General features: G+C 40.0%; 1 long non-coding RNA gene across 1 annotated transcript in view; it reads right to left on the reverse strand.

Annotated features, from left to right (window-relative positions):
- Positions 1 to 5,939: 5,939 nt before the first annotated feature.
- The window catches only part of LOC138741709 (uncharacterized), a 105,044-nt gene continuing 84,190 nt past the window's right edge, over positions 5,940 to 26,793 (reverse strand). The window contains exons 3-4 of the long non-coding RNA XR_011343689.1: positions 9,045 to 9,073; positions 5,940 to 6,119 (exon numbers count right to left, since the gene is read on the reverse strand). This is a non-coding gene — a long non-coding RNA (uncharacterized lncRNA). The remainder of the gene's footprint in view (positions 6,120 to 9,044; positions 9,074 to 26,793) is intronic.

Genomic DNA, 26,793 nt, shown 5'->3' on the forward strand with positions numbered 1-26,793 from the left:
GAGTAGCAATTACTATGGACAGCAGCATTCATTTGATTATAAGTTTGGGATAATTAAATGTTACATTTAGACAACTCTGCTCTTTAAAACTGCAATGTCAAAATATAATGTGAATATTTGTAAAAGAATTATTAGTTGCATTGTTAATCACCCAGTAGATGTTTGCATGTTGTTCAATCACTATCAACACCAAGCTTTTTTTATTATGACAGGGTTGTTGCCACTGTCAGATTAAGAACTATGGATGCACTAAACTGTGACACAAAAATGATCATGTTTTCATCACATGATGACATTTCTTCTTTTCACAGCCATAGCCATTCTAACATTTCATTCCATTTGTGGTCAACTTGTTAGTGATCTGTTCAAGATTGTTTGTTTCCACAGTCGTGGAAAAGATTGAAGAGATTGCATTTTATCTCTTTCTATCGAGTGAATTTAATTGACCCACACCAGTAGGATTCAAATTTCAATCAACAGCATAATATTTGTTGATTAAAGCTGAGGAGCAATGAATCTATTAAAATGTTGTAAAAGTAATTATTTTTTTTTAATTCAGGGTTCTACAGGATGAATTTCCAGCTATCAGATATCAACTGCAGTTTATTATTAGTAACAATGAGTCACCAATGTGCTTCCCCAAGTGAATGCTGATCAGATTTGCAGATTACTTGCTTGCTCCAAAAATGTACTTCATCCTCAGTTTCATCACAGGTTGCAGGAGCCAAGCTTCTGATGTGCTGAGCAAATGACAGATGCTGCAATAAATGCCTCAAGCCACAACAAAAATAAAACCACATAGAAAGTGCACAACTCACAGTTAGAACCATAGGCCATGAATTTTCTCCAATTGTTTGTCATTTCAATGATATATTAGCACATGAATCATCGTCAATATAGGAAGGTTCCAGGAAATAATAGTTCTGACAGGAGTTGAGTTAACATTAACCCTACCCCTATGAGAACTACCAGCTTTTTGTATTGCCCATCCTTCCTTTGTAGCCGATTGTTAAGTTGTAGACTTGCACCATTATCTGGACCACATTCGATGTCTACGGTTAGCGCCACACTGTTACAGTGTCAGTAATTGGGACCATGCTATCTGTAAGGAGTTTGTACATTCTCCCCGTGTCTGCATGGGCTTCCTTCGGGAGCTCTGATTTCCTCCCACCCTCCAAAATATACCAGGGGTTGTAGGTCAATTGAATGTGATTGGGCTGCATTGGCTTGTCGGCCAAAAGGGCCTGTTGCTGTGCTGTATTTTTTTTAATTCTTCAGATGTAACTCCTAACTCTGGTAACCAAGTGAATTGACAATGGACCATATAGCCTCAGAAGTTTATAATTTGTTCTCATCCAGCATGTTATTTTGACATTTTTATTCTTTCTAACATTGTCATTCACATTATTGTTAGGGTGTGTAGCACACACATATCGGGATACTCATCTAATGAAGTAAAAAGAAGTTGAAAGAATTGTAATCATTTGATGTTGAGCATTCCTTTGCTCTTGACTTTTCTGGACAATAAAAGGACCCAGAGAGATGGTCAAGGACTTGAGATGCTGTGGTTGGAAATTCAACAGACTGATGCTCAAAATACTGTCACAAAGGCAGTACATGTGCAAACTGCAATTCACCTGAGAAATAATTATGTGGTTCTGAGGACCGTGATAACCAAGAGCTGCCATCCACCTCCTGCATGGCCTTATCACCGGCAATAAATGTGAGCACTCCTTCATTTACACACCTCTTCTTCCTTCCCATCAGACATGGGGAAGCACTCAGCTATTCGACCATAAGTGGCATCTTCAAAAGAAGCCTTCTTCTGTGGGACTACCATGTGTATTACAAAAGATATGTTCCCTGTGTGGCCAAAGGACATTGCTGTTGTGCCAACAGGATCATTGTCTTCCCCAGAGGATTGATGGAAATTATAAGGTCAATGAGCTGCTGAACACACTGCATGCAGAACTTGTCTTGTTCCCCCACAGGAATGATGAACATTTACTAAATGTGCCAAGTATTTGCAGTGATTAGCTGGGAATTCTGGGCGAGATTAAAGACCGACAGTTAACAGGAATATGTAGACATTATACATAACATTTTGCAGCCTTTAAAATACATTTTATGGTGGCAACTATAAAATAAAAATTGACTTGGACTTAATTGTAGATCTTATACTTTCCCATGCTCTATCTCAACCTGGTTCTGGCTGACAGTTCCATTTATATTTTTTCTTTCTTTGGCTTGGCTTCGCGGACGAAGATTTATGGAGGGGGTAAAAAGTCCACGTCAGCTGCAGGCTCGTTTGTGGCTGACCAGTCCGATGCGGGACAGGCAGACACGATTGCAGCGGTTGCAAGGGAAAATTGGTTGGTTGGGGTTGGGTGTTGGGTTTTTCCTCCTTTGCCTTTTGTCAGTGAGGTGGGCTCTGCGGTCTTCTTCAAAGGAGGCTGCTGCCCGCCAAACTGTGAGGCGCCAAGATGCACGGTTTGAGGCGTTATCAGCCCACTGGCGGTGGTCAATGTGGCAGGCACCAAGAGATTTCTTTAGGCAGTCCTTGTACCTTTTCTTTGGTGCACCTCTGTCACGGTGGCCAGTGGAGAGCTCGCCATATAATACGATCTTGGGAAGGCGATGGTCCTCCATTCTGGAGACGTGACCCATCCAGCGCAGCTGGATCTTCAGCAGCGTGGACTCGATGCTGTCGGCCTCTGCCATCTCGAGTACCTCGACGTTAGGGGTGTGAGCGCTCCAATGGATGTTGAGGATGGAGCGGAGACAACGCTGGTGGAAGCGTTCTAGGAGCCGTAGGTGGTGCCGGTAGAGGACCCATGATTCGGAGCCGAACAGGAGTGTGGGTATGACAACGGCTCTGTATACGCTTATCTTTGTGAGGTTTTTCAGTTGGTTGTTTTTCCAGACTCTTTTGTGTAGTCTTCCAAAGGCGCTATTTGCCTTGGCGAGTCTGTTGTCTATCTCATTGTCGATCCTTGCATCTGATGAAATGGTGCAGCCGAGATAGGTAAACTGGTTGACCGTTTTGAGTTTTGTGTGCCCGATGGAGATGTGGGGGGGCTGGTAGTCATGGTGGGGAGCTGGCTGATGGAGGACCTCAGTTTTCTTCAGGCTGACTTCCAGGCCAAACATTTTGGCAGTTTCCGCAAAGCAGGACGTCAAGCGCTGAAGAGCTGGCTCTGAATGGGCAACTAAAGTGTACGGCCCCTCACCCCAAGTCCAAAGCCCGCTGCGCAGCTCAGACGGCAAAGTCCTCCTCAGCGACAAGATCTCCATCCTCAACCGATGGTCAGAACACTTCCAATCTCTTTTCAGTACCAACCGCTCAGTCCAAGATTCCGCCCTGCTCCAGCTCCCTCAACAGCCCCTAAGGCTAGAGCTGGATGAGGTTCCCACCCTGGATGAGACATATAAGGCAATCGAACAACTGAAAAGTGGCAAAGCAGCAGGTATGGATGGAATCCCCCCAGAAGTCTGGAAGGCTGGCGGCAAAACTCTGCATGCCAAACTGCATGAGTTTTTCAAGCTTTGTTGGGACCAAGGTAAACTGCCTCAGGATCTTCGTGATGCCACCATCATCACCCTGTACAAAAACAAAGGCGAGAAATCAGACTGCTCAAACTACAGGGGAATCACGTTGCTCTCCATTGCAGGCAAAATCTTCGCTAGGATTCTACTAAATAGAATAATACCTAGTGTCGCTGAGAATATTCTCCCAGAATCACAGTGCGGCTTTCGCGCAAACAGAGGAACCACTGACATGGTCTTTGCCCTCAGACAGCTCCAAGAAAAGTGCAGAGAACAAAACAAAGGACTCTACATCACCTTTGTTGACCTCACCAAAGCCTTCGACACCGTGAGCAGGAAAGGGCTTTGGCAAATACTAGAGCGCATCGGATGTCCCCCAAAGTTCCTCAACATGATTATCCAACTGCACGAAAACCAACAAGGTCGGGTCAGATACAGCAATGAGCTCTCTGAACCCTTCTCCATTAACAATGGCGTGAAGCAAGGCTGTGTTCTCGCACCAACCCTCTTTTCAATCTTCTTCAGCATGATGCTGAACCAAGCCATGAAAGACCCCAACAATGAAGACGCTGTTTACATCCGGTACCGCACGGATGGCAGTCTCTTCAATCTGAGGCGCCTGCAAGCTCACACCAAGACACAAGAGAAACTTGTCCGTGAACTACTCTTTGCAGATGATGCCGCTTAGTCCATTTATATAAATACAATGTAATTGCTCTATCCTCAAAATCCCATTTCAGTATTAGCTTCATTGCACCATATATGGATCAAATTTTTGCAAATTGCAAAATTTAAAAAAAAATCATAACAGAGGGCTGAGGTATCTTGCAATATCACATATGCGGAACATGATTACTAAGAAGATGAATTATCTGTGGCTAAAAGTCTTCCTTTGTGGAGTTGTTGGAGGCCCTGTGTTTGGAAAGTTCCGCTTGTGCTATGTATTTTAAAAGATGGAAATAGTTCAGTTGTGCAATCTTGATATGGCTTTTTAAGTTCTACCTCTGATAACATGCATGGTGACAAATCTAATCCTATTATACATCGGAAAACTCACAACCTTGTAGGTTGATAAGGTTCACACTGGGGAAGGGATCACTGCAACCTACCGTGCATCCCTTGATATTTAACGAGAAACCTTGGGCTGCAAATGCTTGGCTGCATGAAATCAAATACAAAAGCAGATGACATCCATGAAAGTTTCAAGCAATCCCACAAGGAATAACTTCCACGCATATTTAGACTGCATTGAATCATGTGAAGGTATACAATACTTTAGGTCTTCTGTGTGATTATACACAAGATCCATGTCAATTATTTCAATTTTGTAATCTTAATTTTAATGATACAGCACATTTGAAGGCTATTCCAGCCTATGAATTCCTTGTTGCTTAATTAAACTGAATTAACCTCTCAACCCCATACATTTTGGAGGGTTGGAGGAAAATGGAGCACCTGGAGAAAACACACGTGGGTCATGGAGAAAACATACACACTCCTTTCAGACAGCATTGGATTCACCTTGGTTGGTCTAAAACAGAAGCTCATAGAGCAATAGTTCCCAATAGCATCAGTATCCCAAGCAATAGGGTGCATGTGGGACAACTTTTTCTTCTTCTCCCAGATTATATCTTGTATTTCTTACAACATAGAAGGTGAACAATTGGTCAATCAAGTCTACATCAGTCCTCTTAACAATCCTTTCAATCCAATTTCCAACTTATTTTCCCTGTAAATATCTCTATCACTTATGCTCATTAACATCACTCCCCTAACCCTTGATTCTTTCACAATCCTCCAAGACTTGCGGGCTATTTTATAGTTGTCAATTAACCTACTATCAGCACATCTTTGGGATCCAAGATGAAACTGGAGCATTAGGGAAACCCCCAATGGGCACAGAGAGAACATGCAAACTTTACACAGACTGCACTGGAGGTTGCTGGAACTGAGGGACAGCTGTTGTTTTTGCTGTACTGCTCCATTTCTTTTTGGTTGGTAAATGGGAGAACAAGTAGCATTTTCCTGATGGGACAATGCCAGGAGAGACTGGTATCTCGGCAAAGGATTTCAATTGTCAAAAGGTACAAAGAAGACCTTACCTGGCACAGATTACAGTGGAACTTCATGGCCTTTTTCCATCTCTCTCTTTCTGCAGTGTTCCAGCAAACTCGCTCACCTTTAGTGAAACCACAGGCTCGATAGACTCCGTGGCATTGATTTCATTGCCCCGAGGTACACGGAATCCTGTGTGGCAACTAAGCATTTCAATGGTGGGTCCTGAGATTCAGAGACATTAAAAGCAACTCAAATAGTTAAATCATGTAGGAAGTTAGAGAAATATTATTTTTTATTGAATTTTGGATTTTTTATCGCATAATGATGCTGTCACATTGCATTAGTTCAACTGATCTTTAAATGTTTTGCTGCTAGTTTTCATTTGTAGTCAGAATTTGACACCTCTCATGTCAGTGTCCAACAATAATCAGCCAGCATTGATGGATTCTGCTTTTCCATAGTTGCAATGTCATAGTGAAACATTTCATCATGTTCGTCACTAACTGCACCAATATCTGTAGGGAAAAAGTCCAAGTGTAAATACTGAAAATTAATTTCAATGACATGTTGGTTTTATATTTTTGAAGTAGACTTAAAATATGACAGAAAATCACAAAAAGAGGTTATAACTAAAAAAGGAAATGTGATAGGAAAATTTTAAAGAGATTTTGGAGTATTCAGAAAGCAAAATCTTCATTGGTCAGTATTATTAATGATCTAAAAGGCAGGAGCCTTTAACTAACAGGATTGCTTTTGCACAGAGCCAGCAAAACCCAGTTGGCCGAATAACCTTCTTCATGCTGTAAGCCATTCTGTTTTCCTAGGCAAATCTGAGACACCTCTGCATAAAAGGTCTTGGTCCTCATCCTCATCCAATAATATTGCTGAGAAATATAAAATGCTCGCAGTAACCAAGGATTATTCCACGATGCCACGACAACCAGCGTTCAGTATGTCAGGTCAGAGTGATGCTTTCTCAAAATCTGCAAGGGCTGCGATTGCTTTTGAAAACAATAAAATAAAAATCATTTAACAAATTCTGCATCCCAAAGTCCTTGTTGTTGTGGAAAGGGTTGTGTGAGTAGCTGTTCAAAGAAAAATTCTTTTTAAATTAGAATATGTGTGGCAAGGATTGAACCAAACCACCGTTTATAAAAGCTTAATTTTGCTGCTGAGAGAAATGAAGACCCAGAAAGGTACAATTATTTTCTCATTTAAATATTTATCAGGTTCTGAACAACAAGGTGCTAAAAATGAATGTCAAAGAATAGAATGTGCATTAAGGTGAGCAGTCACTGTTTGCATCATTCTGACGCCAACTCACAGCATGAACATAAACTGAAATCCGTAACATGATAAGTGATAGGGTTTTAATGAGGGCAAAATCTACATGGTGAAGCCATTAGCCAGATTTAGTGCAAAATAAATCAGGTCTCTTTGGGCATTTTGGAATTATATTACAAGGCTTTTAAAGAAAGAATCTTGGCCCAGAACACATTTTCTTTGGTGTACTGAAATCACTCTTAAGAAAGCATCATAAGGTAAACAAAATTATTTCAAAGATTCACTAATATGAACGTAATTCGACATGCCTAATTGCCTTGGCATGTTAAAACATCAGGCTAGGTGTAACGTCTTAATCTCACAGTTCTCCATGTTTTCCCATTTTGAAAGATTTTCCTCTTAATGTCATAAAAGTTAAATTAAAAAGAATGGAATGGCATCAATAATGTTGTGATTATTTTCCTTTATAATCCCTTGTAGAGACTAGAATACTGTTGTAGTTTGTGCCTCATTCAAAAAGGTCTGTACCAAAGATGAGTTGAGTTTTACACAGTTTATTAAACCTTAGATGGATTGTTACAACTTTAAAGATCTTGGCTAAGAAAACATTTCTATGGAGACACTCAAAAAATGTAAACAACATCTATGGTTGCTTGCAGAATCTGCTTGCAATTTGCATTTTAAACCTTACAAATAATGAAAACTGAGAGATCAATCTTCCATTTTAGCATTGCACCTTGTGAAATAAGAAGTATGATTGAATCACAGAGTCTATGGAATAAAACTAAGGAGTAAAATATGTAAGTCTGCAGACAGCATGGAGGAAGTAAAAACACAATGCTGGAGAAACTCAGCAGGTCAAAGAGAGTCCTTTATAAAGCAAAGATAAATATGCATAACTTGATGAAGGGCTTAATGATGTTGTAGGTAATGCAGCCATCTCACAGCCCCTGAAACTCCTGTTCAAATCTGAAATTGGGTGCTGCCTTTATGGAGTTTGTACACTCTCCCTGTGATAATGTGGATTTCCCTCAGATGATTGCTCCAATGTAAAGTCTTTGAGCCAAACAATAGGAACCAGACTCTTCCACTCAATTTGTCCATGCCAGCCAAGTAGGCATTTCGACCTCATCCCATTTGGTCCTAATCCTTTTAAACCTTTCTTACCCACGTATCTGTCCAAATGTTGTTTGAGCTTTGTAATTATATCTGCTTCTCGAGCTTGCACTGTGAGCAAATTAGTCATTGTAAATGGCCTCCCAGTATTGGTAGCTGATTAAAAAGTTGTAACAGATTAAAGAGAAGAAGTAATTTGGAAATAAGTTGAGGGATGGGATTGATCACATTTCTCTGCAATGGCTTCATTCTATCGTGACAAGTCATGATGGGCTATATCACATTAGGCATTCTTCCTGCCTTTAGGCTTCAGCTGGATGTTTAAACAGGTTTCAAGGCCTTATTTAAATTTGTATTAAAAAAATGTTTCAATTATGATTGCCAATGAGAGTGTTTGATATTGTCAGTTGGTCTTGGCTTGGCTTCGCGGACAAAGATTTATGGAGGGGGTATATGTCCACGTCAGCTGCAGGCTCGATTGTGGCTGACAAGTCCGATGCAGGACAGGCAGTGCAGAGGAAATTCACCATCATGTTGCTGGATTGGAGAATTTCAGCTTTTCAGAAACATTGCTTGGGCTGAATACACTTCCCTGCAATGGTCTGATTGAAGCACATAAGATTATGAGATGAATAGATCAAATAGGTGGACAAAATATTGTTTCCATGTTTGAGGGTATCAAAATTAATAGACCATAGTTTTAGGATGAGAGGAAGATGTTTTTTAAAGGGATCTGAGGGATAAATGACTTGAAAAAGAGAGGTTGTTATCTGGATGTACTGACAAAAGACATGGTGGAAACTGAGACAATATTTAAGAAGCACAGATATATAAATATGCAAGGCTTGTGGTCTACCAAAAACAGAGAAATGGGAATAATGTAGGTGGGCAAAAAGATCAATCTGGATGTGGTGGTTTGAAGGATCTATTTCTGTGCTGGACAACTCCACAACCTTCTGAATTAAACATCATAAGCCAGTATTCTGCCAGAAATTTGGTCTCTGTCCACCCCCCAACCCCCCCACCCCCCCCCCACTCACCCCCGCCACTGGATCCTTGACTTCCAGTCCTGCAGATTAAAATCAGAGAGGATGAGAGAGATCAATTCCTTCATCATCACCACATCAACACTGGCAGCCCGCAAGACTGCATATTGCCCCTTGTATGTCCATGACTGTACAACCCAATACTGCTGAACTTCATCTTCAAATTCACTCATGGCATCAATATTGTAGGCCATATCCTGAACAATGATGTGTGACAGAAGACAGATAGAGAGCCTGGTAGCTTGGATACAGTACAACAATCTCTCCCTCATTGTTGGGAAGACAAAAAGACTTCTGGAAAAAGGGTGGAGCTGACTCACTGGCTGCTTCTAGAGTGCCGAATTGGAAATAGTAGACAACATTCAGTTGTTAGATGCGAGCATCTCCAAAGATATGACCTGACCAATAAATTATTTCAATGCCTGAGGAAATTAAGCATATCCCTCTGCGTTGCTCAAATTTTTGCGCATGCGTCATCAAAGGTCTCCTGTGCTGATCGTTCATGGCACAGTACAGGATTTACTCTTCCCAAGACCACAAAAATTGTAGAGTTGTGCACTTTGGTCAAATCATCTTCTTCGAATTCATCCCACCCCAAATGCACGTTTTTCTCCCTCCTTCTATCATGAAGTTTCAGGAGTGTGAGATGACCCACCATCAGATTCAAGGACAGTTTCTTTCTTCTTGTTGTTGGACTACTGAACAAATTTCTCATTCAGAAAATAATGTTCTCCTGGCTCTATTCAACCGATCTCTCTCTGTTTTCCATTTTGTGTTTTATTTTGCTTTGCTAATGTATGAGTTGACTTGCTGGACAGTGCACAAACAAAGCTTTTTACAATGCACATGACGATAAACTTGAACTGGGTCACGTTAACTTTAAGTACCTTAAGCACTACTCTTCAGATAATTGTACATGGGACCAGATTTCCCAGGAAACTACAGGAAATAGACCCTCCTCATTGGAACTCTTCTTCCTTCCTCTATGTTTTTTTTAAAGCCAAAAAATAACTTTATTCACAATAAATTATTTACAAAAGGAAAACCATTCAAAGCCTCTCCCCACTCTTAGTTTTGTTTCCCTACATTTCCATCACTGTAAATCGTTACATTCATTTTATCTACACTGAGGCACCTTGATATTACTGCCCCCTCTATTATTTGAGGGGCTTCCCCTCAGTCTCATCCCTTCAATGCTTGGTAATGGAAGGACACTAGACTGTGGTCCTTCCCCACAATGCCCTTGTGTTGGCTGCACCAAGCCTCTTTGTACTATTTTGCTAAATTAGCCTTGCATCTGGCCTCTCCCATTTTCCTGATAAGGCTGGGGAAGAAGACCAATACTCGAGCAACCATCACAAGCAATAAAGTCTGGAATGAAAAAAAAATACAAAATTGCTGGAGGAGCTAAACTGGTCATGCAGGCGCCCATAGGAGCTGAAAGTAAATAACCAATGTCTCAGGCCTTAGCCTTTCTTCAAAGTATGAGCCAAAAGTCGACAGGATCCTGAATGAAAAGGCAGGGGTAGGAGGGATGAAAGGGCAGGGGGGAAGATCATAGACCAACAGGCTATAATTGGACATGGATAGGAGGTCAGGAGATGAAAGGTGAAAATTAATCAAAGGAAAGGGTGTGTCTCTGAATGCAGGGCCAGAGGAAAGGAGACATAATAAGAGAAGGGGAGAGACATGGGGTGGAGCTAATGGAAACAGGAGAAACCAATGTAATGCCATCTGATTGGAGGGTGCCCAGATGGAATATGAGGTGGTGTTCCTCAAATTTGCAGGTGGTAACAGTCTAGCAGTGTATGAGACCATGGACATATATGTTGGTATGGGAATGGGGAAGGATATTGGTCAGAGAATGCCACTAGGAGATACCAGCTATTGCAGCAGGCAGAGGGAAGGTACTCAACAAAGTGATCTGCCAGTCTGAATCCAGTCTCTCTGATGTAGGGGAGACCACAATAGGAGCACCAGATGCAGTAGATGATCCCTACAGATTTACTTGGAAGGACTGATTGGAGCCCAACATGAAGAAGGTGTGGGCACAAGTGTAGCATTTTACTTTTGCTATCACAGGATTAGGTATCAAGGGGGTGATTGTTAGTAATGTAGGAGTAGATGATGGGGACATGGAGGGAGAGGTCCTTGTGGAAGGTGGACAGGAAAATATGTGCCTGGTGATTAGATCATGTAGTAGGTGGTGGAAATGTTGGATGCAGAGGCTAGTGTGATGGTAGGTGAGGACAAGGGGAACCCTATCCTTGTTCCATTTGGGGATGAAGGGGGCCAGGGCAGATAGGCAAGTAATGGGGGATATGTAGTTTGATGGTGGTAGAGGGAAGCCATGTTTTTGGTAGAAGCAGGACATCTCAGATGATCTCACATGGAAGTCCTTGCTCTGGAAACAGATATGATGGAGATGAAGGAATTGCGAGAAAACAACTTCCACGAGGTGGCATGGTTAGCATAGGAGTTAGTTCAACAATGTTACAGTGCCAGAGACTGGGGTTTGAATTTGTCCCTGTAAGGAGATTGAATGTTTTTCCCATGTCTGCATGGGTTTCCTCCAGGTGCTCTGGTTTCCTTCCATCCTTCAAAAACATAGTAGGATAGGTCAATTGGGTGGCCCGGGATTGTGGGCCAAAAAGGCCTGTTATCGTGCTGTATGTAGAGTATGTCCAAATTATGGCCTCGTGCCTATTGGCTTGTGCTCCTCCCCTTACCCATCTTCCCTCCTCCTCCTCCAACAATTTTATTCAGGTGCCTGTCTACTTTGTTGCTCATATCTTGGTGAAGGGCTCAGGCCCAAAATGTCAGTTATATATTTTTACCTCCTATGGATGCTGCATAACCTGCTGAGTTCCTCCAGCATTTTTGTGGTTTTACTACAATCGTAATATCTGCAGACTTTTGTGTTTTACCTCGAGAAAGACTGGGGCTCAAATTTTACCCTGACTCTGCCCACAGATTGTTTCGAATTCACATCTAGTTGACTCACCAACAAATCTGCAAAATGCTTACAAAGAGCCAAGTCACCTCGTCTTTGCTTTGAAAATTTGCATCACAGAGTGTCAATTACAAATGGTGTTGTGGGAGATCCTGGGAAAACTGTATTAATCACAGAGCTCAAAGGTACCTTCTCAGGTATCTGCGCTGCATTGACTAATGCTCTCTTCGCTTCTCCCGCTGTATCTTACAGATTACCCTCAGCTGGATGTGCAGGAACCAGCAGACCCTTGCTCTCTCACTGCCATAGCTTTGCACCTCACCCGCCGGGATCTGCCACAGACCTCCCCCACATTTCATCCTCCGCTGGATCCAGGCATTCAACTGCCGATTCTATGCACACTTAGCATCCATCAAGGATCAGAAGCTTGTGACCCTGCAGACTGCCACCTCGGGGACCCCCCACCTGGTCTCCATGTTGGCCTTGGCAATTTACATGTTTGAGAGGCAGTGCCGCAAGAAAGCTGCTTCTATAATCAAGTATCCTCAGCACCCAGGCCGTGCCCTCTTCTCTGCTGCCATCAGGAAGGAGGTACAGGAGCCTGAAAACATACATTCAACCTTAACAGCTTCTTTCCCTCTGCCATCAGATTTTTGAATGTATGGATACTACCTCACTTTTTCTGCACTATTTTTTTTTAAATCTTGTATTCACGGAATTATAATTTATAATTTATAGTAATTCTACACCTTGTTATGCACAAAGCTACTGAAACAATAAATTTCATGACCCATGTTCATGCAAACAAACCCAATTCTGATTAGGATTCTGTATTTCAAACTATCAGATAATTAAAAGATGTAAGTTGAGCTAATTTTTATTTTTTTTATTAAATCCAAGTGGGATATTGATCATTGAGAGCCCATCACTGTTGACTTTGCTGAATCTACTGTGTGGTAATTGGACCACTCATTGCCAGCAGAGCAAGGGTGAAGACATTCTGCTAAGCAGGCAGAACCCACGAATCAGCTCATCGCTCACTGTCAAACCTGGCATGAATGCACTCGTGATGGCTTTCAGCTTGATCTTCCATTACAAAGTGGTTGGTTGATAACAGTCACTAGCTTGATGTGCACAGTCACAAAACAATTAAAGATCTGAAATGTTTCATTAGGTTTAAGACAGAAAGAGGAATATCTACCCAAAAAGAGTGGATTGTCTCTGCAAAGCAGCTCATTTTTCAAAGCAGAAGCAAATAGGAAGACAAGAAATTGATTATTTTCAGCTTGTTGTAACCTAATTACTGTATATTTTGGAGTGTAAATCAACCCCATTCTTCAGCATCGCTTTAAGGGTTTCATGATATCTGGCATACAAGTCAACCCCAATTTTCTGGATGCCTGAGTTGGTCTATTGATCAGCATATAAATCAACCCCCAAAGATCACATGGATTGATCTGCTAGGCGTTGGCTGGAGATAATTGCTATCGTGGAGGGTCCATTGAAACAACGCAACTCGTGATGAAAGTATGAAATTAGTTTTAAATTGAAATTGATAGAAATGGCCAAAAAACCAACAACTGCCCAGCTGTAAGAAAATTTGATGTATTGGAGAAGTTGGTAAGAGATTGGGGAAGAAAGAAGAAACCTGAAGAAAAATACCAAAAAGGCAATGTTTGTTGAGAAACAGAATCACTTGTTGGCTAGAGTTGGAAAATCACATTGCAGAATGGGACCATGAACAGAGGCGAGATTGCTACATCGTCACCCAAAATAAAATAAGAACATTTACACTGCAGTGGGCAAAGTTGCACCCAGACCTCAGTAAAGTTATTTTTATACAATTCCATGAAAAAGCATGGCTGGATGAAAATAGTCTAAAACTATGGATAGACAATATGTGGTATAGGCGGCCAGGCAGTTACACAAAGAATGGAGTTTGCTGGTCTGGGATATGTTTCGTAGCCACTTAACTGAGAAGACCAAAGTCGATTAGCACTGCATAATACTTACATGGCAGTTATCTCAGGTGGTTTTACATCTATATTGCAACCTCTTGATGTCTGTTTGGACAAGCCATTGAAAGACCATGTGCACGAGGAATGGAATAAATGGATGTCAAGTGCAGAAAAGTTGTTTACAAAAGGTGGGACAGTGTGTGCTGCATCACTTTATGTGCTGTGTAACTTCGTGCTCAAGGCATGGGACAAAGTAGAGACTGTGATAAAATTGTTCAAAAAGATACAGACTGGGACCCATATGATGACTGTTTTAAACAGCGAGAGTATGGATGTACTTGCTGCCATCTTTGCCTATGATCCTTTGACCTCTGTCAGTCATGGTCGACCATGGGTACTGTACCACTTTGGAGTGGCCTCTTCAGAGTGCAAGCCAGGGCAGAGTTGATATGGAGATCCGTATGTTGCCCTTGCAGTAGGACCCCATCTCCTTGCTAATGACAGGTCCAAAGGAATAACAAAGGTCAATACAGTTTGGTGCCAGCAGCATCGCAAGAGTTCCTGAGTTGGTGCTGGGTATGGCCATCAGCCGCCTTCGGGTCTCCGACTCTGCATTTTTCCTCGGGGTTTACTCCCATACCTTTTCCCGTGAGCGGGCATAGCCACAAAACAGCGGAAGTTTGAAATCGTAGTTTTCCCTCTCCTCTAGATGAGTTACCATCAGTGATTAACGAACCTTCTCTGCCCAGAGCAACTGGTTTCAAGGAGCTAGTGATCTGCCTTTGCCCCTTTCACCTGTCAGTGAGAACAGTTCCGCCGGGCATTAAAACTATGCCACATTTAAAAGCCAGCTGTTGGACTTAGTCGTCAGAGGCTGTTTAAGTCGCACGCCATGAAGCGCATTTGTGCAGCAGTGGAAGGTCGTCCCCACTACCTTCGCCTCTGACAACCCTCAGATGATGATCGTGAAAGTGATTTTGAAGGGTTATAATTGTTTTATTGTTTTCAATAAAAATCTCAATGAAAATCTGTAGCAGTCAGGATTTTTTTAAATCATGGGCCATCTTATATGCCAAATCTGCTTTCCATGCTTCGACTTATACACCAAATTGTTTTTTCATAGGTCAACTTATACACAGGATCTGCATGAATTGGATTTTAAACTGAATTTAAGGTCTCAAATGTATATCTGATGTATAAATTGACCCCTTCTTGAGTTTTTTTTTTGTGTTTCATGGGTTGACATATACCGAAATATATGGTACTTGCAAAATAATGCATTAATAAATTGATCAGATCCAGTGATAAATGCTGTCATTAAATCAATGATGTAAGAAATACTAAACTAGGAATTAAATCTGTCTTATTCAAATGTCATCTAAATGTATTCAGGTGAAAGGGGAGTGCATATGAATTCAAGTTTTTGTGTTTTAACATTTACAACAACAGTTAAATCTCAGTCAGTTTTATTGATTAGGTGATGCTAAAAGCCCATTATCAAGCCTAATTCAGAAGATATCGAAGAGAAGTGCAAAACTGACGGAGAGGAGCTAACTGAGTCATGAATTATCTGCAAAACAAATCAAAGTCTATTGCTCCAAATTTAATTCACATCGCCAGAAAAAAAAATAGAATATAAACTAATGTTAATCAGTCAGAAATGTGCCCTTTATTGGTCAAAGGTACAGAAAATTATAGTTTTAAATATTTGCAGGCATTGTGATTCTTACTAAAAAGAATATGAGTTTTGATCTGAAAGAAACTAAGTGATTTACAGAATAACTGAGAAGCTCATGATGATTTGTCAGAGCTGTAATAAACTGAAGAACTGCAGATACCTTCTTGGATTTTCTGCATTTCTGCCACTTGTATCTCACACCTTTGCTACCAACATAATAATTTTTTTGAATATTTTATTTTAATTTTCATAGTCTTGTAAAATGCAAAGCATATAATCTTTTTTTAACATTCATGTAACATAAAGAGTCTATATTTATTCCCCCCCCCCACCCACTCCCACCTCCCCCTCTCCCACCCCCCGTACAACTGAAAATGTAGTCAATTAAAATACACCGATACAAATTCCAGTAGGGTCAAAGACCCCTACAAAATCTTGGGAAAAAAACCTAGGAAAATAAAAAATGAGAAAGTCTAAGTAACAAAGGGTAAGAAATTAAAAATAACTTAAATTAGTTTAAATTAAATTAATTTAAATTTTTAATTAATTTAAAATAAATTTTAAAAACTCAAAACAAAACTGAAAAACCCATCACCTGTCCCTCTTTGATCACATTTATTTCCCTGCTGGGATGGATTGCTACAATACCCCTGTTTCAAAAAGGCGGGGTGGGGGGGGATGCGCTAATCAATCTGAGTGCCAATGTGTTTCAAGTAAGGTTTCCACACCTGAACAAATGTGTCACGTTACTTCCTTAGATTGTATGTGATTTTCTCCAGGGAAATGAAACTCCTGAATAAACTTCACAGCGGTAAAAATTATATTGGCTTAGCTCTGTACTATCTGTACTATGTAACTCTGTTCTTTTGCATTATGAATTATTTGTTGTACTATGTTTGAGATGTCTAGCTGAACTGCTCATAAACTATATCACTGAATCTTGGTATGTGCAATAATAAACTTGAATGGTGTTTTGGTAGTCTATTTTGTTTTATTTCCACCACCTGATTTTAACTCATACAGTTCAAATAATTAATTTGCTTCTTAGAGTGCATTTCTTTTGGTTGAGGCTCATCTGTCAATTATTTCCACAATTTAAAACAGCTATTGAGATCTTTGTATAATTTGGTGTATTCAATTAGTTCATAGAGTTATTCAGCTAATGATCTATTTAGTCCATATTCATTTACACCAATGGTTTTCAAACTGCCCCCTAAACTCACATTCCACCTTAAGTAATCCCTACATCATAAATGCTCTGTGATTAGTAAGGGATTGCATAAGGTGGTATGTGATGGAAAGGGAAGGTTGAGAACTACACGGCTAGACCCAATTGTTACTGAAATATTTTACTTGAGAAAAATTGTCATTGGCCCATTTTCTTTGGAGCTATGAAACCGTGCCCAATTAGGTGCAATCTGCATGAATTTTCCCCGGGGGCACCAGTTTCCTTTCATCGTTTGAATCATATCAGGAGTGTAGGTTCTTCTTCTTTCTCTTCTTTCTTTGGCTTGGCTTCGCGGACGAAGATTTATGGAGGGGTAAATGTCCACGTCAGCTGCAGGCTCGATTGTGGCTGACAAGTTAGATGCGGGACAGGCAGACACGGTTGCAGCGGTTGCAGGGGAAAATTGGTTGGTTGGGGTTGGGTGTTGGGTTTTTCCTCCTTTGTCTTTTGTCAGTGAGGTGGGCTCTGCGGTCTTCTTCAAAGGAACTGTGAGGTGCCAAGATGCATGGTTTGAGGCGATATCAGCCCGCTGGCGGTGGTCAATGTGGCAGGCACCAAGAGATTTCTTTAGGCAGTCCTTGTACCTCTTCTTTGGTGCACCTCTGACACGATGGCCAGTGGAGAGCTCGCCATATAACATGATCTTGGGGAGGTGATGGTCCTCCATTCTGGAGACGTGACCAACCCAGCGCAGTTGGATCTTCAACAGCGTGGATTCGATGCTGTCAGCCTCTGCCATCTCGAGTACTTCGATGTTAGGGATGAAGTCGCTCCAATGAATGTTGAGGATGGAGCGGAGACAACGCTGGTGGAAGCGTTCTAGGAGCCGTAGGTGATGCCGGTAGAGGACCCATGATTCGGAGCCAAACAGGAGTGTGGGTATGACAACGGCTCTGTATACAGCATGGGGTTGTATTACTGTCTATAGGTCTAAATAAAATAGGATTCGTGTAAATTAGTAGTTTTCAAACTGCTCTCCTAAACTCACATTTGACCATAAGTAATTGCTATGCCATAAGTGTTCTGTGATTAGTAAGGGATTGCTGAAGGTGGTATGTGGGTGGAAAGAAAAAGTTTGAAAACTATTGATTTACACTAATCCTATTTTATTTAGACCTTTAGACAGTAATACAACCCCATGCTGCCAAATTACACCCAATTAACCAATACCCATGGTATGATTCAAACGATGGAAGGAAACTGGTGCCCCCGTGGAAAATCCACGCAGACACAGAAAGAACATAGAAACTCCTTACAGACAGTGCGGGATTCGAATCCCAGTCCCAATCATTGCCGCTGTAACAATGTTGTGCTAACGGCTACTCTAACGGTGCAGCCCACATGCTCCCCTCATTCCCATCACTTTGTCTGTATTTTACAATTTATAAATTAACCTGTTGCTCTTCATACCTTTGTGATGTGGGAGGATATTGGAGTACCCAGAGAAACCACAGGGTAAACATACAAACTTCACACATTCAGGATCAAACAAAGGCCACCAGAGAGGCAGCAACTCGACTAATTAATTACCCAAGCTAATTCACAGTGCTCCCAAACTGCACCATTTTGTTGCCCAGTCCTCCTCATTATTGATGATTTGCACATTTAAAAATTGTGATTCTGATTCCAAAGTCTAAATAATGAATGTAATCAATGAGGAACAGTGGTCATCAGCCATAGTTCATGTGGAATGTCACAACATCTCCAAGGTACTATCCTGGAGCCTCCATGTCAATGCAATCACGAAGAAGGCCTGCCAGCGGCTATATTTTGTGAGGTTTTTGAGATTCAGTATGTCATTAAAGCCTCTCTAAAACTTCTACAGGTGTACTGTGGAGATTATTTTGGCTAGTTGCATCACTGTCTGGTACAGAGATGCCAAGGACAAGAAAAATCTCCAGAGGGTTGTTATTTTGGCCTGAAACATCACGGGCACCAGACCACTCCATCAAGGACATCTGCAAGAGGAGGAGTATAAGAAAGCAGCCTCTATCCTCAAGGACTTCCACCATCCAGGCTACACTCTCCTTCATTCTGGTATTATCAGGGAAAAGGTACAGGAACTAAGGATGAGCACTCTGCGGCACAAGGACAGTTTCTTCCCTGCTGTCTTCAGATTTCTGAATGATCAATAAACCACAGATGTTGCCTTACTTTGACTGTTCATGTACCATTTTTTTTTCTTTTTGTAAGGTGTATATGAATGCTTGCACTGTGATGCTGCCATGAAACAACAAATTCTGTGACTTATACATGACAATAAATTCTGATTCTGATAAATCACTATTACCCATCTTGCTCTTTACTTTCTGCCTGAAAGTCAGATGGCAATCCATTCTGCTGAGTAGAATTTAAGAATGTTCATTCATCTGTAATGAGCTACTTTATCAAAGGCTGTTTGAAAATACAGGTAAATTACATCCAATAAACTTTTGCATTTACCCCACTTCAAAATGTTCAATACTGCTGGTCACAAGATTTTCCTTTGGTAATATTTATATTTTTCTTTCTAAATGTAAGGATTCCATTATATTTCTCATCATTGAACAAGAAACAATTAAAAATGAAAATAACTCTGAGTTTGTCAATTTTTTCCTCTCACGCTGGATAAATTTTAATCCCCTTCTTAAATTACATTATTACATTAATTAACTGCTCACCAGTATACTTGAATTTAATTAATGATGAAATATGTGTAGCAATGCCTTTCCTACATCTCCATTTTAAAACGAGTGGATTGAATCTTTCCATTGTTTTGTTGTCTTTGAGTTTGATTTGCTTTTCTTAATGAATCTGTTTTTATTTTAAGTGTATTCATAGTTGACACTAGGGGACCAATTTTGTGGCTTACTATCTTTTCACTCTTAATATACTTTTAGAAACCCTTCAGGTTTACCTTCACATTATCTGCCAAAGTAACCTCATGTCTTCTTTTTGCATTCCTGATTTCCTTCTTGAGTATTTTCTTGTATTTCTTGCATTTTATGTACTTTTCAAGGACCTCATTAGCTCCTTGTTGCCCACTGGGTAGATTAGTAAGCTGTAGGCTGCCACAGTGGGCTGTGACTGCCATACCCTGAGCTGTAGGCCACCATTCATGGGCTGTGCCCATCACTGAACTAGTCTTAGAAAAGAGGTGAATCATGGGCTGCATAGAAGCTGTTGAGTGAGGAGACATCCTCTCCAGGATCGTCCATCACAGAACTAACCTCAAATTTAAAAAAAAATAGAAAGGAGAAAAAAAATGAAAGAGGGAGAGAAAAATAAAAGAGAGAAGACTGAACAAGAAAGGGTTAAGGGTATGAGATAAACCAGAAAGCCATGTGAATTTGGGAGTAGGTGAAGGCCGGTAACCTCTGTACATGATTTAAGTGCCTAAGAATCAAGTCTGTGTCACAAAGCCTTGGTATGGAAGGAATCCAGGAAACAAAATAACAGTAATCCCTGCTGAACACATGAAGAGTTTGTTCCAGACAGACTATGGCCAATCAATAAATAGACAAAGAAAGATCCATACTCCTGGCCAGTGAATGGGACATTCAGCCCAATACATATTCAGTGTGTCAACAACATCCTTTGCAACAAATAAACCAATGCCAGAATGGACCAGAAAGGCAAATTAAAGGAGCACAGATCACAATTATCCAGTATGTCAATGTATATCCTGTGCTGCATGTCTCTTAGTGCATTCAGGGAAGGAAGCAAAGCTCTTCTTAAACTGCTGGCTGACAAAGAACATTAAGTGTCCAAAGCAAAGCTCCAGTTCTCCCAGGAGCAAGTTAACTACTTTGGGCAGGTACTAAAGAAGGGAGTCAAGTGGATCTCCCAATACAGAAATGAAGCCATCATGATGCTGCCAAAACCAAGGAAGGTGAAGGAATACAAAGTTTTCTGGGAATGGCTGGTTATTGTAGGCAATGAATTTGTGACTGCAGAAATGACAGGACTTGTGTCTTGGCAAATCCAACTCCCAGAGGCTAAACTGGTCACACATGGAAAACAGAACATTTGAATACCTGAAGAAAACTGCAAAAGGCATCAACACTGAGACTCTCAGATTACAGGAAGCCATTTTATCTTTCCGGCAGAGAGCAAGAGAGATTTGCTACATCCATTCTTACACAAAAGGAAGATGGAAGATACAAACCTGTGGTGTATCACAGCACTTGCATGGACTCAGTCGAGAGAGGATTGCATCCACGTGAGAAAGGATTTGCAGCAGCCATATTTGCAGTTGACAAGGTCACTTCAATAACAACCAGACATGAAATCACCCTATATGTATCACAGACAATGAAAGCGCTGTTGAACAGAGGAAAATCATCTCTCATGGAGTGCAGGATAATGGGCTATGAGACATAGCTTACACAACCAGGACTGACAATTGTGAGGTGTTGTCAACCCAGAAAAAAACCAAAGTTGACACCAGACAAAGGAGAAGAGACAGGCCATTGTGGAACAAGATTCCTGAGCCAGAGGTCACCTATATACAGACCCACTGCAAAATTCAGTGTGGTTTGCAGATAGATTCAGATTTCAGATTTATTGTCAGAATACATACAACCCTGAGATTTTTTTCCAGTGGGCAAGAGAAAATTACCACTTATTGGTAGTGCAAAAAAAAGAACTATAAACAGATAATGAATGTAAACAAACTGACTGTTCAATGCAGAGAGAATTCTTTTTTAAAAAATAAATATGCACATGTCTTTGAATGAATCCCTGATTGAGTTTGTTATCGAGGAGTCTGATGGTGGAGGGGTAACAGCTCGATAGTGGGGTTTTGCCTGTGATGTCCTGGGCTCTGTCCACTTCCTTTTGTAGGTCTTTACACTCAGAATAGATAATCCTTTATCGATCAAAGGACAGGTGTGAGAAAGGATGGCCATGCAATTGTCAGAAAAAAAAGATTTTTGACTGGGCTATTGAAGAAAAAGCACTGAATTTAGGGAATAGCACGCAGGAATCGGAACTCTTAGCACTGACAGAGGTATCTTCTCTTTCTTTGGCTTGGCTTCGCGGACGAAGATTTATGGAGGGGGTAAAAAGTCCACGTCAGCTGCAGGCTCGTTTGTGGCTGACAAGTCCGATGTGGGACAGGCAGACACGGTTGCAGCAGTTGCAGGGGAAAATTGGTTGGTTGACAGAGGTATGCAGACTATACAAAGGGCAAACAGCTAGCATCTACACTGATTTTGCATATGGCTGGGGGCATAATTCTCACCTAGTAATGGGCAACGTAGACATGGTTGACCACACAGAAAGAAAGCACCACCACCTTGCAATAACTGACAGGTTTTTGAGGGGTTTGACACATTTCCCACCACGCATTCAGGTGCAAAAACAGTAGTATAAACACTGCAAAAGAAATCTTCCCAAGGTTTGGAGTGTGTTAGATGCTGAGCAGTGATAATGGAGCTCATTTTTCTTTTTTTTTTAACTTTATTTAAGATTTTATAACATGAATAACATATAGGATTCAATTAAAAAAATTAAGAATAAAATAATAAAATTACAATACAATATCAGTAATCTAAATAAACTATACCCTCCCCAATAATTATTACACATTAATAACCCAACTCAAATTAGTCCAAACCCCCTTCCCCCCAAAATAAAGAGTGAAGAATTAATAAAGTTATTAATATATGTGAGAAAAAAAACCCACTTACAAAAAAAAACAAAAACATAACGGATTAAAATACTAACAAAAAGAAAAGTCATTAATACTAAAATATCAGACTTAAAAAAACATATTTAAATCAAACTTAAATTCATATATTTAACAAACGGAGTTAAGATGAAACATATATTTAACTCAAACTTAATATAAAAAAATAGTAAAGTTAGTAACATTATCTATCAAAAATTCTTAAACAATAATCAATTCTTAAAAAAAATTGTAACATGAAAAAAAAGATGAAAACAAAACTTTCTCTAAAGAGATAAACCTTCACCAAATATCAACTAGCTTCACATCTATCATCATATTAGTCACATAAACCACCATCTTAAAACAAAATTCAAACCTCATTAAGCATTGTACAATTCAATTTTAGTACTCTTCCACCATTTTTCCCTTTTACTCTTAAATAGTTATCGAATAAAAGCTCCAATACCACATTTAAATATCCCCAATCATTACGTTAAAATTCAGATGTCCGAATAATAAAAACACATCTACAACAAAATCTATATCTTCAACAAATGGAGCATAAACCACAAACAAAATTCAAGCCTCATTAAAAATTGTACAATTCAATTTATAACTTTCACCATTATTCCCTTCGTTCTATAACTAAAATAGCAAAATAATATACACCAGAATTACCACTCCTTTCACCTTAAAGTTAAAGAAAAAATATATTAAAAAAAACTTCTCCATCCCATTCACATTTAAATTTCAGATATTCCTTATCTACTGAATAAACTTTACAAAAAAAACCACATCAATTTTTAGTTTTTTAAACAATCAAATACTTTCTTATGCTTTTTTTTTATATTTAAACAAAAAAAAAACCCTTCACTCTTTAATCTAATAATACAAAAAAAAGGAAAAAAAAAACGGTAGGAGGTTAAAAATACCCCCTCCCGTCTAAACCGCGCAATGCGGTAACTCCCAAAACAAAAATGGGTGTGAGATAACTCACACGTAGCAGATGACTTTCAGGAAATAGTGCCTATCCAGTTCTCTCCCCCAACTCCCACTTCATCTTAAACTAACATCATCATTATTTAATATCCTTTTTAAAAAAAAAACATTAGAAAAAAAAGGACAACTCTTCTTTTACTCAGCTCCAACTGCCGAGTCACCATTACAACCATTCCTTCTTGGAGCACGGCTCTTTTCTTCCATCTCTTGTCTCCTTAGAGATCGCGGCAGACTATGTCTCTGTTGAAACTGAGTAATTGGCAGCTCTTGAGCAAATGCTATAGCTTCCTTTGGAGAATCAAAGAACTGTGGTTGGCAACCATCTTGAAAAACCTTCAAAACAGCTGGATATCTAAAGATTGCCTTATAACCTTTCTTCCACAACAACTCTTTAGCAGGATTGAATTCCCGTTGTTGGAACATAACTTCTTGACTCAAATCCGCATAGAAGAAAACTCGATTATTTTGAATCATCAAGGGTGATTTTCTCTGTTGTGCATTTCTAATAGACACTCGTAAAATTATTTCTCTTTCATAATAATTCAAGCAACGAACCAAAACAGGTCTTGGACTTTGACCTGAAATAGGTCTTTTACGCAAGGCTCTGCGAGCACCTTCCAGTATTATACCTTCCGGGAAATGTTCTTGACCCAACACCTGTGGAATCCATTCAGTAAAAAATTTTCTTGGGTCTGGTCCCTCCATACCTTCCGGCAAACCAATAATCTTTATATTGTTCCATCTGGATTGATTTTCCAAATAATCAATCTTTTTCACCAAATTTTTATTTTGAGTTTGTAAGTCTTCGACCATTTTGGCCACGTCAAAAACTTGATCCAAAATCTGTAGCGTTTCAATTGTTTAATTCACATCTTGCAATTGATCTTGTACATCAGATAATCCTTGATCACACATCTCAAGTCTTTCAATAGTTTCGACTTTAAAAGCTCCATAATCAGCCATCTGTTGAGTATTGACATCCACCAATGCATTAATCTTAGAAGTAAGATTATTCATAGAATCACCTAAATGCATCATTGAAGAAAATATCTTATGTTCAAGACTCTTGAAAAGTATATCAACATCAGTAGATCCAGACATGGTGGGATCCTGCTGTTTGTGTGGAATCAGAGGACCTTCTATCCCTTCTTTTAATTGAGTAGCTTTTCTTGCAGTTTGACTCCGTGTAAGAGCCCCTGCCACAGACCCCCCAGAAGTATCAGGAGGCTGATGATCAGGGTTATCTTTGATCCAAACCTCCTTTAAAAGCTTTGTTACGTCAGTATCTGGAAGAGCTGTTATAACTGGTGGTATAGCAGTCAAATAACAACTCTTTAACTCTCCAACTGGTGGCGCCCCAGCTAATTCAGCAGTCAAAGTCTCAGTAGACGTTGTTTGAAATACCGGCATCCGGCCAGCCCTTTGTTCTAAAGGCAGCTGAAAACGACCTTCAGAAAGACTTACGGAATCAGAACGGAGCTCCAAGGCCAAATTCTTCACTTGTTTTCCTGGATCCATTTCACGCTGAGTCGTGGCTTTTTGTAAACAAGCAGGCTCAGATAATTTCGGAAAATATAATTTTTTAACAATCTGTTGATGTTTCCTTTTACTTTTTTTTAACAAATGTACCATTAGGTATTAATTCAACACCTCATACTATTTATAAACTTTTTTTTTTAAGTTTTAACGGGCACTTAAAGACAAAACAATAAGTTAGAGTCAGGAGAGGACTGGAAGGCACGTCTGTTCCTTATGCCATCTTGCCACGCCCCCGAGCTCATTTTTCAAATGAACTTTGAGACACACTGTGTAAATTTATGGGAATTAGACAGAAATTCTCTTGTGTGTATCATCTTCAATCTGCCAATATAGTAGAAAGGTATAATGGCAAACTGGCCAAAAATCAACAAAGAGGTGTGAACTGGGTACAATGCTGACCGTTAGCATTCATGGCCATGAGAAAAGTAGAAACAGATGTACCCATATCATTTTGTATGAGATGGCTATTAGAAGGGTGATGTCAATGCCATTGACTGAGCCCAGTAACAATGGGGTAAGTTTGGAAGTGTTAGAAAATTAACTAGGAAGGTGGTTGAAAGGACTAACATTGGCTGTTAGAACTGTTTATTCCGAAGTACAGGAGGCACAAGAATTGATCAGGGTGTTGTGGTCTAGTAGACTTCACAGTAGCTAACATAAGGCTCACACCAATCTCACAGATAAATGAAATTTGATATCTGGATTATGATGGAAAAAGAGGGAGATGGCTAAATTCTATGATATTGAATAATTTCACTGGAGAATCTCATTAATTAAAAAAAGTGGGAAATTGGTTTATTCCCTTGGTATGGGGTCACATTCTTAACTGATCACATAGAAAACATCACATACACCATATCAACATTTGCAAACCAAACCATTAAAGGTCACAGACTGACCTTTCTGAAACATGAAATGGCAATAGACTATATTTTAGCAAAGGAGAGTGGACTTTGTGTGGAACTAAATTTAAAAGATGATGTATGTGCCACATCGATCCCAGACTCAGAATATAACGTGGCTAATGTTATTGATATTTGAGAACAATTAGAGATGCATTTCCCCTTCCAGGAGTACAGGAAAATCATTCTCAGGATGGCTCACCAATCATTTAGGTTCATGGGGAGCTATGCCAGTACAAATCATGATCCCCTTAGTTATAGTCTTGGATATTGTTGTTTCTGGATGTATCTTAGTACTGACAAATGTAAAAGCCTAGGAACCAAGTTGGGGGTGGGGGTCCGATGGATTGAATAGGTCAAAGATACAAGGGAGCATGTCCATGTGTGTATTTATAAGGACTCAATGCCCATGTACAGGAATATAAATGACCCAATACCATTAGATGCAGAATCTTTTTTGCATTCACAACTTAGATATGTGCTTATATGTGCATAGTAATGACCTCTCCCCAACCTGAAGTTCAAAGGATCATACTCTCAGAGATAGGAGAGTTGACTGCTTGTAATGCTTGATGCCTATCATAGCTACATGAGGCTGCCCGAGGCTGCATGGTGTGAGAATGTAAAAGTCTCAAAGAGGGAATATAGAAATAAGTGTATTTCTAGTTTAGATGGATCTTGATTAGCACATTGAATACATCAACATTAATTAACCAAAATATTAATGCATAAATACAGCTTTGCTAATGCTTACATCAAGTCAGGTACAGATTCCCAAGGACAGGCAAGGGGGCCAAGGTTGTGTGTTCTTTGGCAATGATAGCCAAGCTGAA

The sequence above is a fragment of the Narcine bancroftii genome, chromosome 8, assembly GCF_036971445.1.
Source record: "Narcine bancroftii isolate sNarBan1 chromosome 8, sNarBan1.hap1, whole genome shotgun sequence".
NCBI classification, from domain to species: Eukaryota; Metazoa; Chordata; class Chondrichthyes; order Torpediniformes; family Narcinidae; genus Narcine; species Narcine bancroftii.